This window comes from Chionomys nivalis, chromosome 10, assembly GCF_950005125.1.
Source record: "Chionomys nivalis chromosome 10, mChiNiv1.1, whole genome shotgun sequence".
In the NCBI taxonomy this organism is placed as follows: Eukaryota; Metazoa; Chordata; class Mammalia; order Rodentia; family Cricetidae; genus Chionomys; species Chionomys nivalis.
The window spans coordinates 73,359,900-73,384,904 of NC_080095.1; the positions used below are offsets into that span (position 1 = coordinate 73,359,900).

General features: G+C 41.4%; 1 protein-coding gene across 22 annotated transcripts in view; it reads right to left on the reverse strand.

The window, feature by feature from the left end:
- Positions 1 to 25,005, reverse strand: part of Nrcam (neuronal cell adhesion molecule) — a 253,726-nt gene that overhangs the window by 177,060 nt on the left and 51,661 nt on the right. For all 22 annotated transcript variants that reach the window (XM_057782692.1, XM_057782690.1, XM_057782688.1 and 19 more), the window contains exon 2: positions 17,018 to 17,171. The gene's annotated coding sequence lies outside the window, so the exon portion shown is untranslated. The remainder of the gene's footprint in view (positions 1 to 17,017; positions 17,172 to 25,005) is intronic.

Genomic DNA, 25,005 nt, shown 5'->3' on the forward strand with positions numbered 1-25,005 from the left:
CGGGGGACCTGTTCAAATCTCTTTTCACGTTTGTTTCAGGTAATCCCTAATTGAAGATAAATACTAGGCAAGGCAGTATTAGGAAGCTATCAAAATTTGTTTCCATCCTTTTTCTTCCTTTCTTCTGCCTTCCCTTCCTTCTTAAAGATAGAATCACCCTGGGTAGACCAGGCTGGCCTAGATCATAGTGTGGGGATAACACTGGCCTGGCTTGCATTATGTCTTAAACACTGGGAAAGTCGATAGTCATACAGAAGGTACTTCGGAGCCTCTTATAAAAACAACACAGCTCTCCAATTATAATTTAAGCTTCGGAGTATTCACAGCCAGCGGGGGAAAGACACTTAGCAAACAGAATGAGTCCTAGGCAGCGCTACAGCTTTCACACTTGGGAACCTGGTTTAAAGTCTTGTGAATAAAGAGACACGCGAAAAGAATAATTAGAAGATGTCAGCACAAGTGTCAGCTGACCTCACCATAAATGTCTTCCACAAGAACACTGAATTTCCATTGGGAAATTATGAAATGGAGGCTGGACAGTGCCACTTAAGACTGGGAAAGATCAAATTAAGAGAATGGGAGCAACATTTCAGAGAGAAAGGCAATCCCAAGAGTCCTACAGTGTTATCACAGCCTTGCCACTATTCCTAGAGACTCAGCAAGTCAGAGAGGCCTGGGTAAATGAGAATACTAATGCCCTTCAGCTCACACAGAGCAAGCATGCTAAACAGGATGCAGTACTGTCTCCAACACTGCTGAGAAAAGATAGCATTTTACATGAGCCACTCTGCCCTCCCCGGCAGCAAAGCAGATTCCATACTCTGAAGCCAAACTAAACACCAAGCATTCCGAACACAAGCATGCAGCTCAGCAGAGGTATATGAAATTAAACAAGAAAAAAACAATAAAAATGAGAGGAAAATAAAAATTTTTTAAAAATCTAGTCAAAAAGCCGGGCGATGGTGGCGCACGCCTTTATCCCAGCACTCGGGAGGCAGAGGCAGGCGGATCTCTGGGAGTTCGAGGCCAGCCTGGTCTACAAGAGCTAGTTCTGGGACGGGCAAGAAGATCCCAGGGTGGGGTTGGGGGAGAGCTATTGGTCACTCAAAACAGTGAATCGGAAAGCTCTAGGTTCATGAGGTTAAACCTCTGGACAACACACAGGCTTACACCCTCCCTGACACACACCACACACAAACATACATGAGCACACACTACCGAGTGGGAACTATAGCTCAGTTACTAGGGTGCTGGCCTAGCATGCACACAGCTCTTGGTTTAATTACCAACACCACATAAAACTGGAAGTGGTGGTACAGGCCTGTGATCCCAGTATTTGGGAGGCTGAGGGAGGAGGGTCAAGAGTTAAAGCTTATCCTTGGCTACATAGCAAGTTTGAGGTCAACTAAAAAAAAAAAATGTTGCCAAGGAAACTGAATATGTAGGACAAGAGCAGGATGCCATGAAGAATGAAACAAATTTGAACTAGAACAAAACTAGTTCCATGACTGTATACAAAAAATTGCAGAGAGCCACAAGAGGAGGTGACCTTGGGAACTAGAATTCAGCTGTAGAAATAACCAAACTGCCACAGACATCCCCAAAGTGGAATATACATACATATATACATACATATATTGTACTATATATAATACTATATGTGTATATATACATACATATATGTGTAATATAGTATAATACATATTATATATAATACAATAAATAATAATAAGTAAAATTATAAAGCATAAAAATAAAACAGCAATGAAGATGAAGATAATATAAATCCTATAAGAAGCAAATAGTGAAGTTGGAGAGGAAGAACAGGTGAAGAAGTAACACCTAGGTCTTTCCAGAAAAGGTAAGTTTGTGAAACAGTCTCCACAGACTTGTGCTTCAATGCTTGTTCTCCAGCTGGCGGTGGCAGGCTGGGGAACTGCTGAGGCCTTGCTGATAGAAGAATGTCACTCTAAAACCATGAGCCAAAACAGGACTTCTTTCCCTTTAATTCTGTCACAGTGACATGCAAGTAACTAATGCAGATGACATTCAAATTCCAGACAGTAAAGCAAGCAGGATTTCACACACACGCACACGCACATGGTGGAGAAAGAGAGACAGAGACACAGAGAGATCACTAGACATATAATGCACTACAATTTGAAAATCTGAAAAATAAAGAGCAGATTTCCAGTAGCCAGACAGAGCAGTTTGATGATTAAAGTGGAAAGAACATGAGAGAGGAAGGCTGGGTGAGGAGGAAAGGATTGGAAATGCGAGCAGTGTTACAGAATAGAGAAGATGGAAGAGGCGGAGGAGGAACAGCTGAGCCCAGCTAAGTGGACTCTGGTGAGGGGTAACGCTGGGTGAGTATGCTCCTGTGATGCAGCCAGACTTGACACTGACGTCAAAGTTAAAAGGCAAGGGTTCTCAATTGGATAGGGTCTTTGATTTCTAATCAAGCAGATTAAAATACTCCTTGATATAGGATTCGGGACTCCCAAGTATCAAATTCAGTATATTTAGATCTCATAAATAACACTTGCAAATACCTCAGGGAACAAGGAGCAAGAAAACACAGTAGAACTAGCAGACCTGGATGCCCATGGACTTCAGATGTTAATTGACATCAGATATTTAAGCTAAATCATCACCTCTGGAGTATTTAAAATAAATATGGTAGTTAAAAATCACAAAGGAACTGCAATGGAATTGTGTGTGGCTGTACCAATAGAAGAAGATTCTAAAATACGCGACATCAAGAGTAAGCCTTGGTTATGCTAATTATAGCAAGCCAGGCACAAAGGTACTACATGATTCCATTTATATAAAGGACCCAGAGCAAGCAGATTCAAAGAGGTAAGAGAAGAATGGTGTGGGTGCAAGGAGGGCAGAGGCTAATGGCCAGACATCTCATAGGCAAAATACAAAGTTTTGAACAATAATAGAAATGCACTTAATATAACAGTGCAATTAACGTGAAATGATTTCAAGATGGTCAATATTATCTTTTATCACAATACAAAAATAAATCACAAATAAAATGGTACCATAAATGTGATTAAGCAGCCCCAAAGGATAACAAAGGGAATTCAGGAAAATGGAAAGTAGACTTATTGAACTTCACAGAAACGTTAAGAGTTGATAAATGAGATAAGCTTCCTATTAGATGCAGCCAAAGATACAGCCTATTTTTAAAATCACACAAGCAAAAGGAAAATACAAGATGAGTTTTCAAAGGAATAAAAGAAGAAAATGGTAGCACATGCCTTTAATTTCAGTACTGGAGAGGCAGAGGCAGATGGATCTCCGTGAGTTCGAGATCAGCCTGATCTAATATGAGTTAAAGAACAGCAAGGGCTACATAGAGAAACCCTGTCTTGAAAAAACAAAACTAACAAACAAAAAAAGAAATTGAAAGAATTGAGGCGAACAAAGAACAGAATGAGATGGTATTAATGGAGCGTTGGCTGAGATTTTACTAGAACTAATTAAGATACGAAGAAGTTGACACAGGAATCATACTGTACACCAAGAGAGGTGTAGAACAAGAAAGAAATATGCAGATGTTTACAAGAAGAAAGAAAGAAACAAGAGAAAAAGAGAGAGACATCAGACTTCTAAAAAGGTCTAATGGGGAAAAACCCCTAAAGCAACGTGCCTTAAAACAACTAGAAAGTAAAGATGCAAGTGCCACAGAGTGACAGATTCCCCAGAGACTTCAGCTCCCCTCACAAGTCATCTCTGGCACACTCCCGGTGTGAGCACATGGGTACTAGCACGATCGGTTTGAAAAACAAGCCATTTAATAAAGCATGAGCATAACCAGCGATTAAATTCCATTAAAAGAAATACAAGACAAGCAAGCTTGGCTGTGTGCACCAAGAGGCATGAGAGCATTAACAGGCGTACTTCTTACGGTCACAGTTGATGAATAAACCAGAGGGGTACACTCTTTGTACTTAAATACTTAAAAAAATAGAATACTGTTACCATGGATTTATTCAAATCACCTTGAATAAATCTCACAAATAGAAGGTTAAGTAAATATCCATATAATATTTATCATACAAGGTTCAAAGTTTTTTAAGGTTAAAGAGGACTATAGCAAGGGAAGGGGGTTATGTCATGGAATAAAATGCAAGCAAAATAATTATGCTACCTTGCCTATGTTGGATATTTTTTAAAACTCCTTTTAATTGCACATATGTATAGTATGCTTATTTCCAAAAATAGTAGTTTCCACTTTACCAATGAATTCTAACAATACTCTATACTTGGTTGGCTATCTTATCTTGTTTTACATATAAAGAACTTCATCAAAGGAATCAAGTAACTTCTCCAAAGTTCGAAGTGAGCAACAGACGCATCCAAGGTCAGACAGTCTAGGCTAGCCCCCTTACAGTGCTCATCCTCCTTGCACGTGTGCTACAGTTCGTTGAGAAAACAGAGACTTACAATGAAGAAAGGTGCTCCGCACTAATATCCCAAGGACCCATACCATCAAACCATCCACAAACAATAAAGATGCACGTATGTGCATGCATGTCGGCTTAATGAGGAATTACCAAATTACCAAGTAAGCTAATCTTTTGCATGTGTTGTCTGTTTTTGTCATATTGTCTTTGTTTGTCTACCTTGTCTGTTATGAGCAGGTTCTACTTTAACACATGAGGAGGAAAATCTACACTATTTAAAACACTCCTGCTTGTGAGCATCTCTATAGCATATCTACATCACTTGGTAAATTGCAGAGGAAGTCTAATTACAACTTGTCTGAAAGATAAAAGACAATTCCAAGTGTTACCAAGCTCCAAAAGAGCACGCTGTACCCAGAGGCAAGCTAGAAAATACTCAATTCCCTCTGGCTTGCTTCAGGGCAATGATGCCCATACACAAGCAGAGAGGTAGACTGGGTGCCTTATTCAGCCAAGCCAAGATGATTCAGGAGATGCACAGGGAACTATACCCAACTGTCAGAAAACAATCTCAAAAAGGAGAGATCAGCTGCCTAAAAAGCAAGTCTAGAAAGTGGGCCTTAAAGGGCTCCTTTTGAAGACTAGGACCCCACGAAAGGAAGAGAAACTGCTAACTGTCCAGCACTGGACCAGCAGAGCCTTCCATGACTGCATCTCTTCGCGTCCAGAGCTCTGTGAAGGAATGCATTTCTAGAAAGCAGTGGGAGAACACTATGTGGAAGCTGATAGGGCAGATTTACACAGGATCATCCAGTCTAGGAAACACCAACTGAAAAGACTTCCCACGGAAACGCTGGTCGGCACTCAGGCTTAGAATATCAGGGAGCGCAGGCTTATGGCCTAACAACATTTTTCTTAAGACCTTGATATCTCAAAATGGAAAATACATCAGTTCCTAAGAAGGAGTTCCTTCCAAACCACCCACTATCAGTTTCTGTGAAAGAACTGAAAGAGTAACGTGCTATAATTATGTTAATTATAGCAAGCCAGGCACAAAAGTGCCACATAATTCCACTTATGTAAGGGACCCAGGACGCTAACATGGGGAATCACCTCATTCCCCTCCATTCACTATCTTGAGAATTAGAGCAAATCACTAAATCACTGTCTCCAAGCTTTGACCTTTAGCTCACAGCTTATAGTCAGGGTTAGTTGTCTCTCCCTCCCTCCCACTCTCTCCCCACCCCCCCCCCCCCGCATACACACACAGGACCTGTGCCTTCTTAGAGTGACACAACCTAGGAAAATTGCCTTTTCTAACTCAGAACCTACGCAGCAGAGATTAACAGACCAAATACATTAAAGTGAAAACTGGGAGTTAATTTTCACTTCAGATTTCACTGAAGAACAACCAAGTATACAAAAAAAAAGGCCAGTGATGGAGGTGCACACCTTTAATCCCAGCACTTGGCAGGCAGAGGCCGAGGAATCCCTGAGTTTGAGAGCAGCCTGGTAAACAGAATGACTTCAAGGACAGCCAGGGCTACACCAAGTAACCTGTCTTGGAAACAAACAAACAAAACCAAAAAAGCAAAAAGCAACCAATTACAAAATAGTAGCTGGAAAGGGACTTAGTCAATGAATATTCATGAAATCTGCTAACCAGAAGTAAAGACAAAGCTGACTTTTCTCGCCTCGTTAAAGTGAAAACAAACAAGACTTAGAGGAAGCAGCAGGGGAACTAAGGAAACGGTCAGGGGTGAAGACAAGAAGTCAGACATTGGATATATTGTACAGCAGGGACCCCTGAGGACATGAGCCCCAGAGTGTGAAGGACTGGAGTCCTTCCACCTTTAACATTCCAGGGCAGTCGTTTGGCTCCTGGGACATAGATCTAATTCTTGGTTTCCTACCCAAGACAAAAGTCAAGAACAAGGCTTTAGAATGTATGTCTTTTTAATGAAGTGCAGAGCTGGGGAAGTCATTTAGCGGTAGAGCCCTTGGCCAGCATGTGCTAGATTCCCCCACTGAATAGAAAAACAAATAATGAAGTAGAGTCTTTTGTCTTTTTCCCATGCAGGGTTTCTCTGTGTAGCCCTGGCTGTCCTGAAACTCACTCTGTAGGCTAGGCTGGCCTCAGACTTAGAGGTACCTTTGCCTCTGCCTCCCAAGTGCTGGGATTAGTCTTGTCCCATCACTGCCAAGCAATGAAGTACAGTCTTATGTTTCAACTTTGGTAGTGTCAAAGATGGCCATTGGTCACCTATGGGTCAATAATGTGACAAAATGAAACAAATGTGCATGGAACTTTACCTCACTGTTTTATGGGTGCTCTGGGCACTTGGATTTTACTTCAGGGCTGACTGAAGATGGAATGCAGCCACAGAACTCCTGAAAACTGAGTATCATCGTAACACAGTTACTTAGTCAAGGCTTGGAAGGGATAGGCCTGGGTTATGATAAAGCTGAGCAGAGGTAAGGCAGATGGATGGCCCATTGAGTAAAAGCCCTCACCATGCAAGCCTGGCAGCCTGGATTTGATTCCTGGAACACATGCTAAAAGCTGAATGTAGTCATGCCCACATCTGTAATTCAGCACTCCTATGGGCAATGGGTGATGTAAGAGTCCTCTCTGTATGCATTGAATGTGTTTTATTACCGTTGGTTAAAGAAGCTGCTTTGGCCTATGGTAGGGAAGAATAGAGCTAGGAGGGGGGGGGGAGCAGCTAAATTGAATGCAGGGAGAAAGAAGGCAGAGTCAGGAAGACGCAATGTAGCTGCCAAAGGAGAAAGATGCCGGAACCTTACTGGTAGGCCACAGCCTCATGATAATACATAGAATAGTAGAAGTGGGTTATTTAAGATGTAAGAGCTAGCTAGGAATATGCCTAAGCTATTGGCCAAACAGTGTTGTAATTAATATAGTTTCTGTGTGATTATTCAGTCTGGGTGGCCGGAAAATGAACAAGCACTCTCCATTTACAAATGGGAGGCAGAGAAAGGAGGATTTCCTGGAAGTTCCTGGGCTAGTTAGCTTACCCTATAGAGCTGCAAAAACAAGAGAGAACTTGTGTCAAAAACAAGAAGGAAAAGTATGACCAAGTCTTGAAAGTTGTCATCTGGCCTTCATCCTAATGCCATGATATTAATTTTCCCTTAATACACACATATCATATATATGCACATATTTGCACATGTGTGCAAAACAAATGTATATATGATATATGCATACATATAAATAGATAGATACACCAACATACATACCTCCCCCACACACAAACCATACACACCCACAAAGGACATAGTGAGATGACTCAGTGGATGAAGGTACTTGAGTCCAAGCCTGATGACTTGAATTTGATCCCCTGAACACACATAACAGAGGACATTACTAACTCTAGCAAACTGTCCCTCTGACCCCCACACATATTCTGAGCAGGTGCTCATCTTCCCCACGTATGTATCCACACATTTGTACATAAACAAATAAATGTAATTTTTTAAATGAAAAGGCTGATAAATAGTAAAACATATTTCAGGACACAGGCTGAGCTGCAGGGAAAGAAACTTATATCCTTATACGTTGGAAGCTTTAAAAATATGACTTAGACCACAAATGAACTTTTAAAAGTTTGAAAGCAACTATCACATCTGTGCAGAATCTCTTCCAGGGCAAATGATTTGACAGGTAAGACTTGAGGCAGCGACAGAGATAAAAGGTGTTCTTTCACGCTTTCACCTCAGGGCCTTCGACTGTCCTAAGATTACAGCACTTCCCCAACTTTAAAGACCATGTGAATCCCAGGATTTCTGTCATGTGAATCCCAGGATTGTTGTCAGCATGCATGTTCAAGGGTGGATCCAGAAACCTTTGTTTTTGACATGCTCCAAGGGACATCCATGCAGCCTGTGTGCAGACCACACTTCTAGGAATATGAATGTTGAACCTAAAATATAAGCTAGAGGTTGTGAGTTTTGTGTCCGTTGTAGAGGGAACATCCTCCAAGCTCAGATTTCCTATTTAGCACATAGATGCATGTTATTCTGGTTAGTTTTTGTTGACTCAGCACGTTAGCATTATCTAGGAGGAGGAACCTCAGTTTAAGAGATGGCTTCATTAGATTGCCTGCAGGCAAATCGGTAACACACTTTCTTGGTTAGCAATTGATGGTAGGACCCAGGCCACTGTGAGCACTGCTATCCCTGGTCAGTGGTCCTGGCCCTTTAATCTCCACATGGGTGTCCCCCATATCATTTATATGTTTATATATGTGTGTTGTCAGGGTTTCTGTCTAGCCCAGTTCCCACAATCGTTAAGTCCCAAAGAAATCACACAGAGGTCTACATTAGTTATAATGTGTATATTATATATAAGCTCTGGTGCAAATGAGCACCTGGCTTTGCTAGGTGACTTTGAAAGAGAGTTACTGTATTATGATTCACAAGCAGGTTAGGAAGCAGGAGCCAGAAGCAGAGAGGAAGCCTGTGTAGAGGTGGTTTTGTTGTATGAAGAGGAAGAGATCATCTGTGACTTGAACAAAGTGCCAGAGCCAGGCACTGCTTCTTGACTTGAATCCTTTCCCAGAGGACGCTGTCTTCTGACATCACCTGAGAAGGCCCCACAAGGAGAGCAAAATGCAACACTTGTGGCTTTTTAGAAACCTTCCAGTGGCTTCTGGTTACCTCCTGAAATTAAGGGCTTTGAGTGTAGAAGAGAAGCCTGTGGGCATGTGTACGAAAGAGAGAGAGAGAGAGAGAGAGTGAGAGAGAGAGAGAGAGAGAGAGAGAGAGAGAGAGAGAGTGTTTATGGAGGTCAGAGACTGATGTTAGGTACCTTCCTCAATCATTTGCACCTGAGTTACTGAGACATAATCATCATACCATATGGACCAGAAAAAAAAGCTTACCTTGGGTGCAAAGAAATGGTTAATGTATTCTAATGTAAATGCAAAGATATAGCAGGTAATAAGATTGAAAACTATGGTAATAATATTTAGTGTATTTTTACATGCACATAATTACACATTTAATAGTAAGAGATTTGTAAGGTTATCAGGAGAGCATACAAAGTCTTATTTAGACACAAATACAATTAAGTTCAATTATAGAGAAAAATAAATATGAATAATAGCAGTTAATGACTTCCATCTGCAAAACAAATTAGCGTAACTTACAGAATGGCAAAATTCTGAGTTCTTAGACTCCCATTTCAGTGACTCAGGGTTGAAAGTTGTCTATTCTTTCTGAAGATTGTGTGTATGTGATGTGTATGTATGTGTGTATGGAGGAAGTCTGACTTATTGGGTAGCCCAGGCAGGCCTTGATCTTGTGTGTGTGTGTGTGTGTGTGTGTGTGTGCATGGAGAGAGTCTTACTTATTGTGTAACCGAGGCTAGCCTTGATCTTGTGTGTGTGTGTGTGTGTGTGTGTGTATGAAGAGAGTCTGACTGACTCATTGTGTAGCGCAGGTTGGCCTTGATCTTGACCCTTCTGCCTCTGCCTCTGAAATGCTTGTGTCACAAACTTTACTTCTTTGATCACTTTGGAACCTTTGGAACCTTGCTAATTTCTGCATATACTCTGTTAAAGACGATAAGTACTGTGGAAGAATTACTCAAAGTTACAGGTGATGAATCTTTTGTTAGCCTCTATACTCACTGATAGTGGTGGTGTTCCTTTAATCCCAGCACTCTGAGAGATGAGGCAGGAAGACTGACAGCCTGGGTTAGACAATAAGCTCTGGGCCAGCCTGAGCTACATAGTCAATCTCAAAAACAAAAAACCAAACAAACACATGCAAAATATTCCATATTTTATTAAATTAAGTGTGATAAGGATGATATTAAATTTCTTTTGTACCAGGTAATGACACACACCTTTAATCCCAGCACTCAGGCAGAGGCAGGCAAATCTCTGAGTTTGAGGCCAGCCTGGTCTAAACAGTGAGTTCCAGGACAGCCAAGACTACACAAAGAAATCCTGTCTCGAAAAACAGAAGAAGAAGAAGAAGAAGAAGAAGAAGAAGAAGAAGAAGAAGAAGAAGAAGAAGAAGAAGAAGAAGAAGAAGAAGAAGAAGAAGAAGAAGACGATGAAGAAGAGAAAAATGCTTTGTATGGTAAGTGATTGATCAGAACTAGTACATAATTTATGGCATATTCATTGATAGTCACTAGAAAACCAACTATCATATAATGAACACTGTCTATATATGAGGTACTGGATATTCTGCTATAAACTCTTTGAGTTAGGATTATTGTTTCCATTTCTTGATGGGAAGGGTCTGGGCTATATTCTCACAGGTCTTAGGAGTTCAAAACTGTCAGACTATATATAACCACATTCTCATACAAGTGCACTGCATTGTCTAGGTGTAGCGATCGCTGTAGGTTAGATTTCCCTGGATCCAGACTTGCAGAGGATGTTTTGCATACGGGAATTTACTAGTGAGTACTATGGGACTCAGCCCTCATGGGACAGTGGAAGAGGTTGACTGCAGTGGTATTTCATTTGGATTTTAGTAAATAAAGCTTGCCTGAAGATCAGAGAGTAAAACAGCCACACTGAGCAGCCATACAGGCCAGGCAGTGGTGGCACACACCTTTAATTTCAGTGGCCACACAAGTTTGCCATAGAAACAAGGTGGTAGTGGTGCACACATTTAATCCCAGTCCTAGAGAGGAATATAAGACAGGAGGATACAGCTCTCAGACACAGGATCACCATTTTGGACTGAGGTAGATGTAAGAGTCAGTGTCTGGCTGTTTTGCTTTTTTGACCTTCAGGTTGAACCCCAATATCTGTCTCTGGGTTTTTATTTAATTGTCTGACAACTGACCTGAGGTATTCACAACAAAGGCCCAACAGATCCTTCAGGTCTCACACACTATATTGAATCAGAGTAAAGGCTCTTGTATCTCCAAGTTGCCCAGGGCTTGAATGCATTCTGATGGCATAGCATGGCTGAGGTAGCTCTCTTTAGCTGAAGGCTAAGAACAGTCTCCGAAGGGAAAGAGCCAGCTATGAGCCATCAGCTGTTCAACACCCCCAGAAGTTGGGAAAAGATGATGGAGTCCAGAGAATGAGAGGGATGTGGGTGGTACCCCAGCTCTGCTACCGTGATGCAGCTTGGCTTTGGGACACCTGCTTAGGGGCTTAAAAGTTACTGATGATATCACTTAATGTCAAAGGAATTGGGCATAAGAATGAGGAAAGAAATTCAGATACTGCTTTGATTAATAAATAGGACAGGAACAGTTTCTCTGTTCTTTCTCAATCTTCCTCCTCTGAACTCTGTCTCTTTGGATTTTTTCTCTTTTATGTTTTTATGTGACATGCAACATGAACGCAATGACTCTAGATAAAACATGAAAACGTAGATGGCAAAGAGGGGAAACAGAGAGAGAGAAAACTCGAAATATGGAAAGAGAATGATTATCACATGCCCACATCATCCAGTCAGCAATAATTCCCGTTCTCTACATGGAAGGTGCTGTACTCAGTGAATAAGACCCTGTGTGTGGTTCTGCATGCTCAATCTTTCCTTTCATTTTCTAAACCATATAAAAAGATACAATTTCTTCAAGATGACTCTCGCCTCAAACAAATAGTATTAGTAATGATAGTGTTGATTATAAAGGAAAAATTTTATTGTGTTTTTCTATTTCTAATAAGAACAATGAAAAGAGTCCCAAAGTTTAAAATAAAAATGTATATTAGTGGGGCTGGAGAGATGGCTCAGAGGTTAAGAGCATTGCCTGCTCTTCCAAAGGCCCTGAGTTCAGTTCCCAGCAACCACATGGTGGCTCACAACCATCTGTAATAAGGTCTGGTGCCCTCTTCTGGTCAGCAGACATACACACAGACAGAATATTGTATACATAATAAATAAATAAATATAAAAAAATGTATATTAGTCATTGTTATCTGTTTATCCATTAGGCAGCAGCTCTGAAAAGGGTAGAAAATCAACAGCTAGCAGGAATGGTTTATTAGGGAATGAATCCAAAATAGATCCCCCAGGGATAGTGAATCTAACTTATATGATGGGAAAATGTGAAGAGTCGTTAATTCATATTACGTTGCTTGGCTTTTCTATCATGTGCTGGAAAAACAAAATCTCCAAGCACCGCTCTCAGTTCAGCGTGGCCAGCAAGAGACTAGCACGGTCGCTGTGGCTCAAATGTTCATAATAAACCCCACTGAGGAATAATTTTGAAAGAACCCAAACGCCAAAAGGCAGTGGAGAGTGAAAACTCCAGCGCTGCAGGATGTTATCTGATCAGACATCCACTGCATTGTCCTCTATCAAAATGGTACACGAATCGCTGATGTGAGGTCTGTGACCTCTGTGGTGGGGTTGAGCTTGGACTGAAAGTCAGCGGCTCAGCATTTCCTTTCTTCTTTATAAAACTGCACACAACAGAGGGCAGAGGATGACAAACTTTAACGGTAAAAATTACTCAAGCCTGTTGAAGTGCTGCCCAGTCAGAAACGTCACCCTGTCAACTCACCCATGACTTCCATTTTCCAACAGTTTCCCTCTCAAAATCCTCGTCTTCAGAATCCTATCTTAGGAGGAACATCTTGAAGCCTACTTAGAACTTTAAGTACTTTTAAATGTCAACTCCAAAATCAGCATGAATTCTACACATTGCTTTTGTTGTTCACACACACACACACACACACACACACACACACACTGGAGTTTGCAGCACTCACCTGGGATCTAGGCAGAAAACAGTCACCCCATCCTGTTGCATTCTGTGCTTCCCTCATCCCAGACATTACCACCACCACAACAGTGAGAGCATCCGTGTCCCTGTTGATAATCCATGCCATCTTGAGCTCAATCTACATGACTTTCCATATATGTTCTCCCCAGTTCACGCTGCTCTGTGCAACGTAGCCAAGTGAACCTTCAGCGCAAGCCACTGTTTCCTCACGGCTCCATTTCCCTTCCCACAGCATATGCTGTTCCCACCCAGTTCTGAAGACAAAACCCATAAAGGACCTTGTGTTTCAGAGGGATCAAACTGGCCTGTCCGTGACACAGAAAGTGTGAGTGAGACGGGAAAAGAGAGAGGAGACAGAATCAAAAGAGAGACAAGAAAGACAAAGTGGAGGAAACAGGGAGAAATAGCCCCTTGCCTGGCACACATGAGTGGAAACTCCTTTTCCTCCTGGCAGCTTTGGGGACGAGTGAGTCACATGTTTCACACACACCCTAATGACTTAGAGCCTACTGTTTTCACAGTCAAGAATGGCCATCCCCTGAAGCGCACAGAATAACTCCTTGTCTCCACAACCACCTACAGCTTGCATGCAAAAGCCATCATTCTGAGTCATAGCAGCCCAGCTTTTCCACAAGTTCATTTTCTATACATAGAGCCCACAGCAGACTCCAGCGTCACTGAACAAGTCAGAAACATCTTCCGCTTATAAGCATTAGTTGTGAAAGCACAAGTGACTGTCTTTTTCCAGCCAGAATTTAAACACAGGTGGTTTGATTGAGTCCCCGTGTTTCATTTTTAGTGGTAGAACCAGTACAGAGAAAAAGTCCATATTAAAACTAAAAGGAACCATAAAATGAAAACTATAAAGCATTAACCACAACCTCAAGCATTAAAGTAAAATCTGTTTGGTGAATCTAGAGCAACAAGCCAGAGTAATTGCCATCAGTGGAAACCAGCCCTTAATCCAATTCCCTGTTTTAATGTGTCTGGATAATTCACTCTATGCAATTCAAAAAGGTTTGGAATGAGGAAGAGAGCAAAACACAATACTGTAGGAAGGCCAGAGTGTTTCCAGAGATGGAGATTCTGGTACCATCTGCTAGGATTAAGGCAGTTTCCAAATTCTCCTTTAATTTAATTTTCTGTGTTTGAAAATGAAAGTGACAGATGAGCCAATCCTGGAAAGATGATAATAAAGTGAACCATAAAGATACAATAGTAGGGTTGTGCAATTTCCAGTACATCTTAAGAAAATAAGTCATTAAGCTAATTAAGATGACAATAATTCAATAAAGGTCACTCAAAATAGCACAACTGTAAGTATTATTTGAATTTAAAATTTTTATCCATGCCGTTCTCTCAAAGAAGGCTCCGAGTCATGAATGGCTACAGTCTAACTGGGGTGGTCATACTCTCAAACACTGAGACCTCTGTTTCGACAGATCCCTCTGCCATGTTCAGGGTCGATGCTAGGAATACTCAGGGGTGGAACTCGTACCACCCAAACGAAGAATTCAAGAAAGGCCCTGGGTCTCCTATAAACAATGTCCAAACACTGCACTCGGCAATGGAAATGAAGAATTGACAGGAGAGCATCATGATTAATACCAAAAAAAGAGTCGTGCTTGGCACTTGGCACTAATTGAAATGGAGAATGATACTGAATTGCAGTGCTCCCAAAATTTAGGGTTTGTGTCATTTGTAAACAATGTTTTAAAGTTCTTTTTCTCAAACTAAAAAGCCTTCCAAGTTGGTCCCAAGGAAACATCCTAGTCTATTGTGCCAAGCAAACAACAGCAGTAACTACATATACAAATAATGGTAGGATGGAAATTGGTAAGACTGGGAGCTGTGTCTGAAGTACGTGGAGAAATAATATTGAACACTTAACGTACTAATTTAAATTACATTTTTAAACAGAATTGTAGTTATTGCCTGCTTTGGATCCTATTCCTTCTTTTCAGTCTTCATGTTTTGTGGTACTAGAGATTGAATCCACAGTCCCATAGACTCAAGGCTAGCACTCCACTTCTGAGCTGTGTCTCTGAACAGTGGTTTGGACTGTCTGGTCTCTAAAGAGTTGAAGACTAAAGGAGTGGTGGCTAGCCTGAGGGTTTGTAGAGCTGTGGTGGAACCCTTGGAGGTGTGGTGTTATAGGAGGAAGTCAGGCCCCACCACAGCTACAACAACAGCAGAGTCAGGTGACCATGGACTGAAACCTAGACCCAACCAAACCTTTCCTCTGTGTGAATTGGTTTTCTCAGGGTGTTTGTTTGTTTACCATAGCAACAGAAAACTGACCAAAGATGATCTATAACTTCACTGTTTCTTGACCCAAATTCCCTTTTTATCTCTACCTTATTCTTCCAACTACCAGGTGAACATTTCTATTTAGATAGCCCTACCCACCTTGAAGCCCTGGTTTCATCAAAAATATTCTACTTTCTCCTGGTATGCCCTGAATGTTTCCATCATGTTTTTAGCCTTCCAAGTCAGAAACCCAAAAGTCTGAAGTCCTGATCTTTCCCTTCCCAAGCACAATCAATCATCAAATCTAGCATATGCTCGCTCCTTCAAATAGCTCTCTTGTTCTGTTCCTTACTGCTCCTATTAAAATTCTATTTCTCCAAAATATTCCCCACACTATTTGAAAATTCATCTTCCCTTCTTTCAGACTTGCTAAGTCCCCTCGGGTTCTCGGTGCTCTGGAGTAATACACCTAAGATGCCCACGACTTCCAGCTGACAGCACTTCAGCATCTTGGTGCTTCCCCTCACCATACACACGTGCACCAGAATGTAAAGTTCCACGCTGCTGTACAATTTTCTGCTTTCCCGTTTGGGTTTTGTGTCCCTAGCCCACTGCTCCTGCCTGTGGTACCCCCTCTCTTCTTCTGCTATTTCTTTTTTTTTTTTTTTTTTTTAGTTTTTCAAGACAGGGTTTCTCTGTAGCTTTGGAGCCTGTCCTGGAACTAGCTCTTGTAGACTAGGCTGGCCTTGAACTCACAGAGATCCACCTGCCTCTGCCTCCCGAGTGCTGGGATTAAAGGCGTGCACCACCACGGCCCGGCTTTCCTCTGCTACTTCTATGGCTCATTTCTGTTCATCTTTCAAAAGCCATTTCAGAGCTCATCTCCTGGAGCCTGCTTGGCGAGATACCGTCCTCCAGATTTGGGGTACACTAGAAGCTTGTTGCCGTCTTTAATGCACCATCAATATGCTTCTATCCTCCAGAAGTTGGTCATACTGTTTTTCATAGATCTATCATTTGAGAGACACTTGTTGTGTGCTCAATGACATTGCTTTATGAGAACAAAGTAAGGTTTATTGATAAACTCTGGGGGAAAACACATTGAAAGGTTTGAGAGTATTTTGGAAGGTTACAAACAATTGCAGGTAATACTGATTCATATCCTTACTACCTAAAAATATTTGAGTTTACAGTATACTTTTATATAAGCTAAGCTATCTGAGCCTTGGAAGGCCAGACATGGTTTGTATAAAGACTGACAGACCCTAGCTACATAAGAATTCTCAGAAATGTACCAATACTACTGTGCTTGTTTTTAGGTTGTGTGTGTGTGTGTGTGTATGTGTGTCTGTGTGTCTGTGTGTCTGTGTGTGTGTGCTTGAGGGGGGTGGAGTTGTTTAATTTTAAACAGAGTCTCACTGTGTAGCTCTAGCTAGCCTGGAACTATGCAGACCAGACTTTGCAACTAAAACTTCTCCCCCAAAGACAATCTCTTCATTTTCATTCATACAGAGAATTCTCAGAAACAGTTCCCCATTCATTCTCTGAAGCGGATCGTGGCAGACAGATCCACTAATCTAACTACTAAAGAGAAAATGTAGTAGTCAACCACTCTCACCTTCAGAAGATCCACCGGTCAGAAGCCTCCCAAGGCGCTCCTGATTTCCACGCCCTCCTTTTCTCAGGATGATGGCAGCAACTGAGAGCAGTCTTGGTCAAAGCCTTCAGCAGACAGAGGTACTGGATGTCACTGGAGAATATCACCAAAATCCCTGAGAAGGAAAAAAAAAACCCACAAAGGAACGTAAACTATTGAGAGTCAGTTAATTCTATTAAGCTGAGATTTCCTTTTTATTATTAACCTAAAATCAACAAGGGAATTTAATACATATGAAATTCTATGATTAGTTTCAACCAAACGTTATTGCATTTCCAGGCATTAGTAATTTCTAAGAACTTTAAGTAATTTAAGGGACAAGGGTAATGAAAAAAGGGTAATTTAATTCCAGTTGCATTTCAGTGTGGCAGAGAAATCTGAATTACTTCTAAATAGAAGCAAACAATTGCGCACACTAATCAGAAAAGAAAAAAAGAAGAGGACTGGATCTTGTTCTCCTCCAGTACGTCGTAGTATTGAATCATTTCTTACAAACACACCAGCACATTGGAATCTAAGACTGGCTGAGAAGAGCAAACAAAGAAGAACTCAGCATCTGATCAAGGCTGGCGATAACAGAGAGTTTGGTAGGGCCATTCCGCTTTAGAGGTGGTTTTGAAGGTGATGGGAAATGATGGCAACCGGAAATAAAGGGATTGCTGAACACACCAAAGTAAGGAAAACAAAAACAGGGAAGGAAGTATGGAACTAAATGGAACAAAACCTTAATTAAATCGAATCCACCAGGCAGGAGCTCTTGAATAGTGTGTTTATTTAATTCCTCTCCTCTATCAGAAAGAGTAAAACTCACCCACCGATAGGGTTGTTTAGAAAGCTGATGTTACCAGAACTGTAAGGCCACAGGGAGAAGAACTGGAGCTAGGAATTTCATACCTTTTCCCACAAATCGTGTGGGGTTGGACTCGCCAAGTGCCCCTCCACCCAACTGCGCCCTAGGTGAATTTGAAGACAATACTGTTGGGGTGAGAAGGTTGGGAAGATCGCTCAGTGGGAAAACACACAGGGTGAGCCCCTGAGTTTGGAGACCCAGAACCATGTTATGCTGCCTATAGAGTGTGTCTGTAATCCCAGAACCCCTGCAGTGGCATGGGAGGTGGGGACACAAACCCCACAACCTCTCCAGACAAACCTGACATGTGTAGCCACAGACAAAAGGCTCCGTCTCAAATAAACTGCAAGGCACGGGTCTAGAGTTCAGATTGTCCTCTGACTTTGTCATCTCTTGGCCTTTTCTGTGTCAACACATTGAAAAGTAGAAACAGAAGCGTCCCCGGTACGTTTAGATTTTGTCTGTATTTGTTAGTCAGAGGGTTAAAGTCTTATGGAGTGATTAGTGAAGGCCGAATACTGAATACTGAGTACTGTTTCAGCTCAGACAAATATCACAGGAGTCGTCACAAAATCTGCCCTACATGACTCAGCCCAGCTGATGCCTGAATTTAAATGTGGCACTGGAGTGTCTGGAATGTCCTCTGTAATAGCCGCTCTGACACTTATCTTCCTTCATCTGAAAGGAGGACCTGGGCTACAGCTTGCTAACTCACCTCACTTTTACTATGTGTATCATTCCCTTTCTTGAATGGCATTGCTACTGACCACAACAAAATTTGATGTATAAATAGCATACACATTAAATTGACTTTGGTTAAGAAACTAATGTGAAGACATTACTGTCTCTGAAATCTGGGCATGTTTTAGTTCCATTGCATTACAATTACCTCCAGGGCTCTTTATGATAGTAATATGAAGGGGTGATTTTTCATTAGACAGTTCTGGAAAGAAACAAAATGATGGTAAGAAAAATAAAAACACAGGTGATGGGAGGCTGGAAGGTCCCTGAGTCTAACCATCTCTCCGCCTATGGTCCATTCCAGGTTTACGAAGCTCCACATAGAGTTGACTCCCTCTCCTTATACTTGGTCCTCACTGGTTCCAATTCTGACCCCAGGAGCCAGATTCAGACTCACATTCTAATATGAACATCCCAATAATAGCCCACAGGGTGAGCTGTGTCTTTAGCAGAGCCAACCAGTGACGGGGCTTCAGGAGCACTTGTGAGGTGGTGGATGGCCCACGAAAGAGCTTCACACAGATGTCCTAGAAAGGTGGCAATAGACCAAGCCACCCAAGCTGAATTACTTTGGAGGTTGGGTAGGATACTGAGAATACAGGAGAACTTATGCAGAAGGAAGCAGAAAAGACAGATGGGAAATGGGAAGCAGACAGTGCCTGAGTTATCTCAACCTGTCAACTCCCCACCTTCCAGATCCAAGCAGGAACTATGGAATGAGTCCCTCTTGCCGAGGGTGCCCGGTGATTAATATCTCTCGTATCTTTCCATAGTTCTTTTTGTTAGAATCAAGTTCTTAGATTTTGTATCCATTCTGCTCGAAGCATTTGACATCCCAACTCTGGTCTTCAGAACAGGTGTTAAGTCCTTCACTTTCACATCATCCACAAATGAGAGGAGCACACGGTCAAGAATGGCGTTCATACGACAGTGGTTAAGATGAATGGATACCAACTGGATAGCAGACAAAGACAAAGGTATTCTCCTGCATTGGTTCTTACTAAAAATGAATAATTACCAAGACTACAAATCCTCCTAATGTCAGCTGACAGACGAAGGTTTCAGCACTTAACTGGTTAAAGACTGGAAGATCCAGAAGAATTGTGTCTGAGCAACTGTAGAGAAAATAAGGCTGTAGCTGAGAAAACTGTCAGCATGAACATCCTGGTTATAGAAACCCACTGTGAAGTGGACCAAGAAGTCACGTTAGAGAAACATATTGCGGAAACAGAGCCAGGTTCGTTTCAGCCTTCCCTGAGGCGATCATCAAAATGAGAAGAATCTGTCATTTTAGATCATCTGGTATAGCACCGCCAAGGTGCAATTGTGTCCCTAAGATATCAACTGTGTTCGCTAATTTAGCTTGCAGTAAACCATGTGAGATCTCCCATTACCGTAAAAAGTCCCATGGTCATTTTAAATTCCATGTCTGGTTTTCTCAGCTTTGTCTTCAGCCTCACTGTCAAGCTGGACAGTTCCCAGAGAACTCTGGCCCTTGCTGGCTGGTTCTCAGTGCTTTGACAGGCCTGCTGGGCCAGTCTATAGTGAAAACACATGAGGAGGTTAAGGGTGTAAGTCCGTTGGTAAAGTGCTTCCCTTAAAAGCACTAGGGTGTGAGTTCAACTCCAAAATCTCACTTTAAAAGAAGCTGGGTGCGGTGACACATGCATGTACTCTCAGTACTGGGGAGACACAGACAGGTAGATGGCTGGGATTTGCTGGACAGTCAGACTGGCCCATTTGGAGCATTCCTGGTCTCAATGAAAACTAAAACAAAAACAAAAGTAATGTCTTGTGTCCAAGGCATGACACCTGAGGTTGTCCTCTGACTTCTACATGCACCTGTGTGCATATGTACACCTGCAGTGGCATTTCATTTGTATTTAATAAATAAAGCTTGCCTGGAGATCAGAGAGTAAAACAGCCCCACTGGTCAGCCTTACAGACCAGGCAGGGGTGACACACACCTTTAATCCCCAAAGCCACACTAGTTACCGTGGAAACAAGGCAGTGCACACCTGTAATCCCAGAATTAGAGAGGATTATAAAACGGGAAGAGATAGCTCTCAGACACAGTCTCATTCTGAGGTTCCTGGAGGCAAGACTGCCATGACAGACTGAGGTAGAGGTAAGAGCCAGTGGCTGGCTGCTTTGTTTTTCTGACCTTCATGTTGAACTCAAATTTCTCTCTCTGGGTTTTTATTAATCGTGCTTCAAACACCCAACAAGCATAAACATCACACACAGAGAAGCACATTCGTGTGCGCGTGGATTTCACACCATCGGTGCTGATCAGGCAAAGGCCTTCTCCATGTGCCTCTTTTTTCTCAGTTGTGTTGAATTATTCAATCATTTATACTACCACAATTCCTGTAGATTCACAAGGACAAGGTCCTGCTACAGTTATGAAGCATGCTTGTGCAGGAAACAGGACTCAGCAGCTTCTGCTAAAATCAAGCAAATTCAAGAGCACTTTGAGTTTCTATTTTCTGTAGTTATTCTCAATACTGAAAAACAACTACCCTTCTCTTCAGATTAAAAACAAACAAACATCCCTCCTCTCACTCCTTGCTTCATCCCAGCCCTCAACCCCAGCTGGCAAGCCCTGCTAACAAGTCCCCTCTTGCCAGGGCAACAAGGGGGCTGAAGGCAGACCCACACTTCTCCTTCTGCTCCCCCAGAGCCAATCCCCCTAGTCTCATCCCCAGCTCTGTAGCAGAACACCTGCTGTGGTCTCCCTTTCCTCTCTGACCCTATCCCAAAAGAATCACAAAGATCTTCTCCCCAATCCTCCTTCCCACAACTCATCCCAGTATCCCAGACTGCAACACCAGCAGACATTTCCTGTGAGCACACCAGCTGAGCAGGCCAGGGAAACAGAGACGGTAACTGAAGACCTTCACCATTCCCTCCTCTCCTCTGAGACCAATTCCCTAGTCCCATCCTTATCTCTGCAACAAAATGTCTGTTGAAGCCTTCATTGCTCCTCTGCTCACACCTCCTGTGGATCCCAAAGACCTTCCCCTCTTAGCCTCTCCCCCCCAACTTGATTTATCCCAGCCCCAACTGCCAAAGTCGCTGCTAACACAGACCACCCCTGCCAGGGAAATAGGTATGTTGTCTATAGATCTTCCTTTCTCCTTCTGTTTCCCCTAGATCCAACACCCCTGTCTCATCCCCAACACTCCAGTGGATCCTCTAGGGGACCTACCTTCATTGTCTCACCCAATGCCAAGAAGATGGAATAAACAGATCCTAGTGGGACAGTCTGCTCTCCTTTCTCCTGTGAACCCCATCAGACTCCCAGTCTATCCCTATTCCAATTTTCAACCCCCAATACCCAGAAATACATTTTACCTGGAAACCCAAGGGGCCACAACTATCAGGTTCAAAGAAAATGTCCCCCCAGGCAACAGAGAGGCATCACACTCACCAAAAATTCAGGGAGGAAGCAGAAACCAAAGAACAAAACACCCACCCATCAAAAACAAACCCAGAAATCATCACTTAGAAATATAATCATCCCAATTCCAGATGCAGAGATGCCAGCATAAAAACCCAATCAATACGGCCAGGGCAACATGTCTTCACTAGAGCCCAGCCGTCCTACTACAGTAGAGCCTAAATATTTCCACATAGCTGACATACAAGAAAAAGACATCAAAACGACCTATATAAAATGATATAGGTCCTTAAAGAAGAAATGAGTAAGTCCCTTGAAGAAATGAATAAAACACAAACAGTAGAAGGAAATGAACAAAGCTGTTCAAGGTCTCAAAATGGGCATAGACTCAACAAAGAAAATCCAAACTGAGGGAAATTTGGAAGTAAAAGAATTTTTTTAGATTTATTTTTTATGTATACAGTATTCTGCCTTCATATATGCCTGCAGGCAAGAAGAGGGCACCAGATCTCATTATAGATGATTGTGAGGCACCATGTGGTTGCTGGGAATTGAACTCAAAACTTCTAGAAGAGCAGTCAATGTTCTTAACTCCTGAGCCATCTCTCCAGCTCCTGAAAATTAAAATTTTAGGAATTTGAACAGGAACATCCAGGACAAGTTTCACCAACAGAATACAACAGATGGAAGAGAGATTCTCAGGCATTGAATATATGATAGGAGAGATAGATAAATCAATCAAAGAAAATGTTAAACCTAAAAAAACTACTGACGCAAATCATCCAGGAAATCTGGGACACTATGAAAAGACCAAACCTAAGAATAACAGGAATAGAGGAAGGAGAAGAATCACAGATTAAAGGCCAGAAAAACATTTTCAAAAAAATCATAGAAGAAAATTTTTCTGACCTAAAAAAGAGCCTATAAAGATACAAGAGAACACCATATAGATTGGATCAGAAAAGAATGTCCCCTTGGTACACAGTAAAACACTAAATAAACAGAACAAATAAATAATATTAAAAGTTACAAGGGAAAAAACAAGTAACATATAAAAGCAGACTTATTAGAATTACATCAAACTCTAAAAGTCAGAAGGGCATAGATAGATGTGCTGCAGACTCTAAAAGACCATAGATGCCAACAAAACTTTCAGTTACCAGAGAGTGAGAAAAATAAGTTGTGTGTGATAAAGTCAAATTTAACAATATTTATCTACAAACTCATGCCTACAGAAGGTGCTAGGAAAAAAAACTTTTAAGAAGAAAACCCTCCAACCCAAGGAGGGTAACTAGAGTCATGGAAACACAGGGAATACATAATCTCACACCAACAAAATCAAAACAGGGGAAGCACATAGATACACACACCACCAACAACAACAAAACAACAACAGGAATCAACAGCCTTTGGTTACTGATACCTCTTAATATCAATGGTTTCAATTCCTCAATAAAAAGACACAGATTAACAAAATGAATGTGAAAACAGGATCCATCCTTCTGCTGTATCCAAGAAATACACCTCAGAATCAAGGATAGACATCACATCAGGGCAAAGGGATAGAAAAAGATATTCCAAGCAAATGAACCTAAAAAGCTGGCACAGTTATTTTAATATCTAACAAAATAGAGTTGAAATAAAACTAATCGAAAGAGATAGAGAAGGACACAAGACACTCATCAAAGGAAAAACCCACCAAGATGACATTTCAGTCCTTAATAACTATGCCCCAAATACAAAGGCGCTCAAGTTTGTGAAAGGAAATAGCAAAACTCTACTACAGCTTAAATCACATATTGACCTTCACACTGGGAGTGGGAGACTTCAACACCCCACTTTCACCAATGGATAGGTCAACCAGACAAAAACTAAACAGAAAAATACTGGGTCTAACATACATTATACAACAAGTGGACTTAACAGATATTTACAGAACACTTCACCCAAACACAAAAGACTATATACCTTCTTCTAGGCACCTCATGGAACTATCTCCTAAATTGCACATATATTTAGTCACAAAACAAGTCTCAACAGATATAGGAAAATAGAAACAACTTCCTGCACACTATCAGATCACCACAGATTAAATCTGGATATCAACAACAAACTTGCAAACTCATGGAAACAGAACAACTCTGTACTGAATGAAAATTTGGTCAAGACAGAAATCAAAAAAAGAAATTAAAAACTCTCTAGAATTCAGTGAAAATAAATACACAGCATATCCAAATTTATTAGATATAATGGGGAATGATTCTAAGAGGCAAGTTCAAAGCACCAAGGGCCTACATTAGAAAAAATGGAGAAACCACATAAAAGCAACTCAATCGCACCTCTGAAAGCTCAAGAACAAAAGGAAGTAATCACACTCAAGAGGAGTAGACATAAAGAAATAAGTACACTAAGGGCTGGAATCAGAAAAAGAGAACAATACAAAAAAAATCAATGAAATTAAGGGTTGGTTCTTTTAGAAAAATCATCAAGGTAGATAAAGGCTAATCCAAAGTAACTGAAAGACACAGAGAATATCCAGATTAAAAAAATCAGAAATCAAAAGAAAGACACAACAACAGACACTGCGGTAATCTAGAGACTCATAAGGACATGCTTTAAAAATCTTTATTCCACCATATTGGAAAATCTAAAAGTAATGGATATTTTTTTGGTAGGTACCACTTATCAAAGTTAAATCAAGATAAAACAAACAATTTAAACCCTCTAACCTCTAGTGAAATAGAAGCAGTCATTAACTTAAATCACATTAAGTCTCCCAAATAAACAAAGCCCAGGGCCAGACAGTTTTAGCTCATAATTCTACCAGACTTTCAAAAAAAGAGTGAATGCCAACACACCTAAAATTATTCCACAAAATAGAAACAGAAATAACCTTGCCAAATTCATTTTATAAGGCCATAGTTACCCTTTTACCCAAACCACATAAAGACTCAA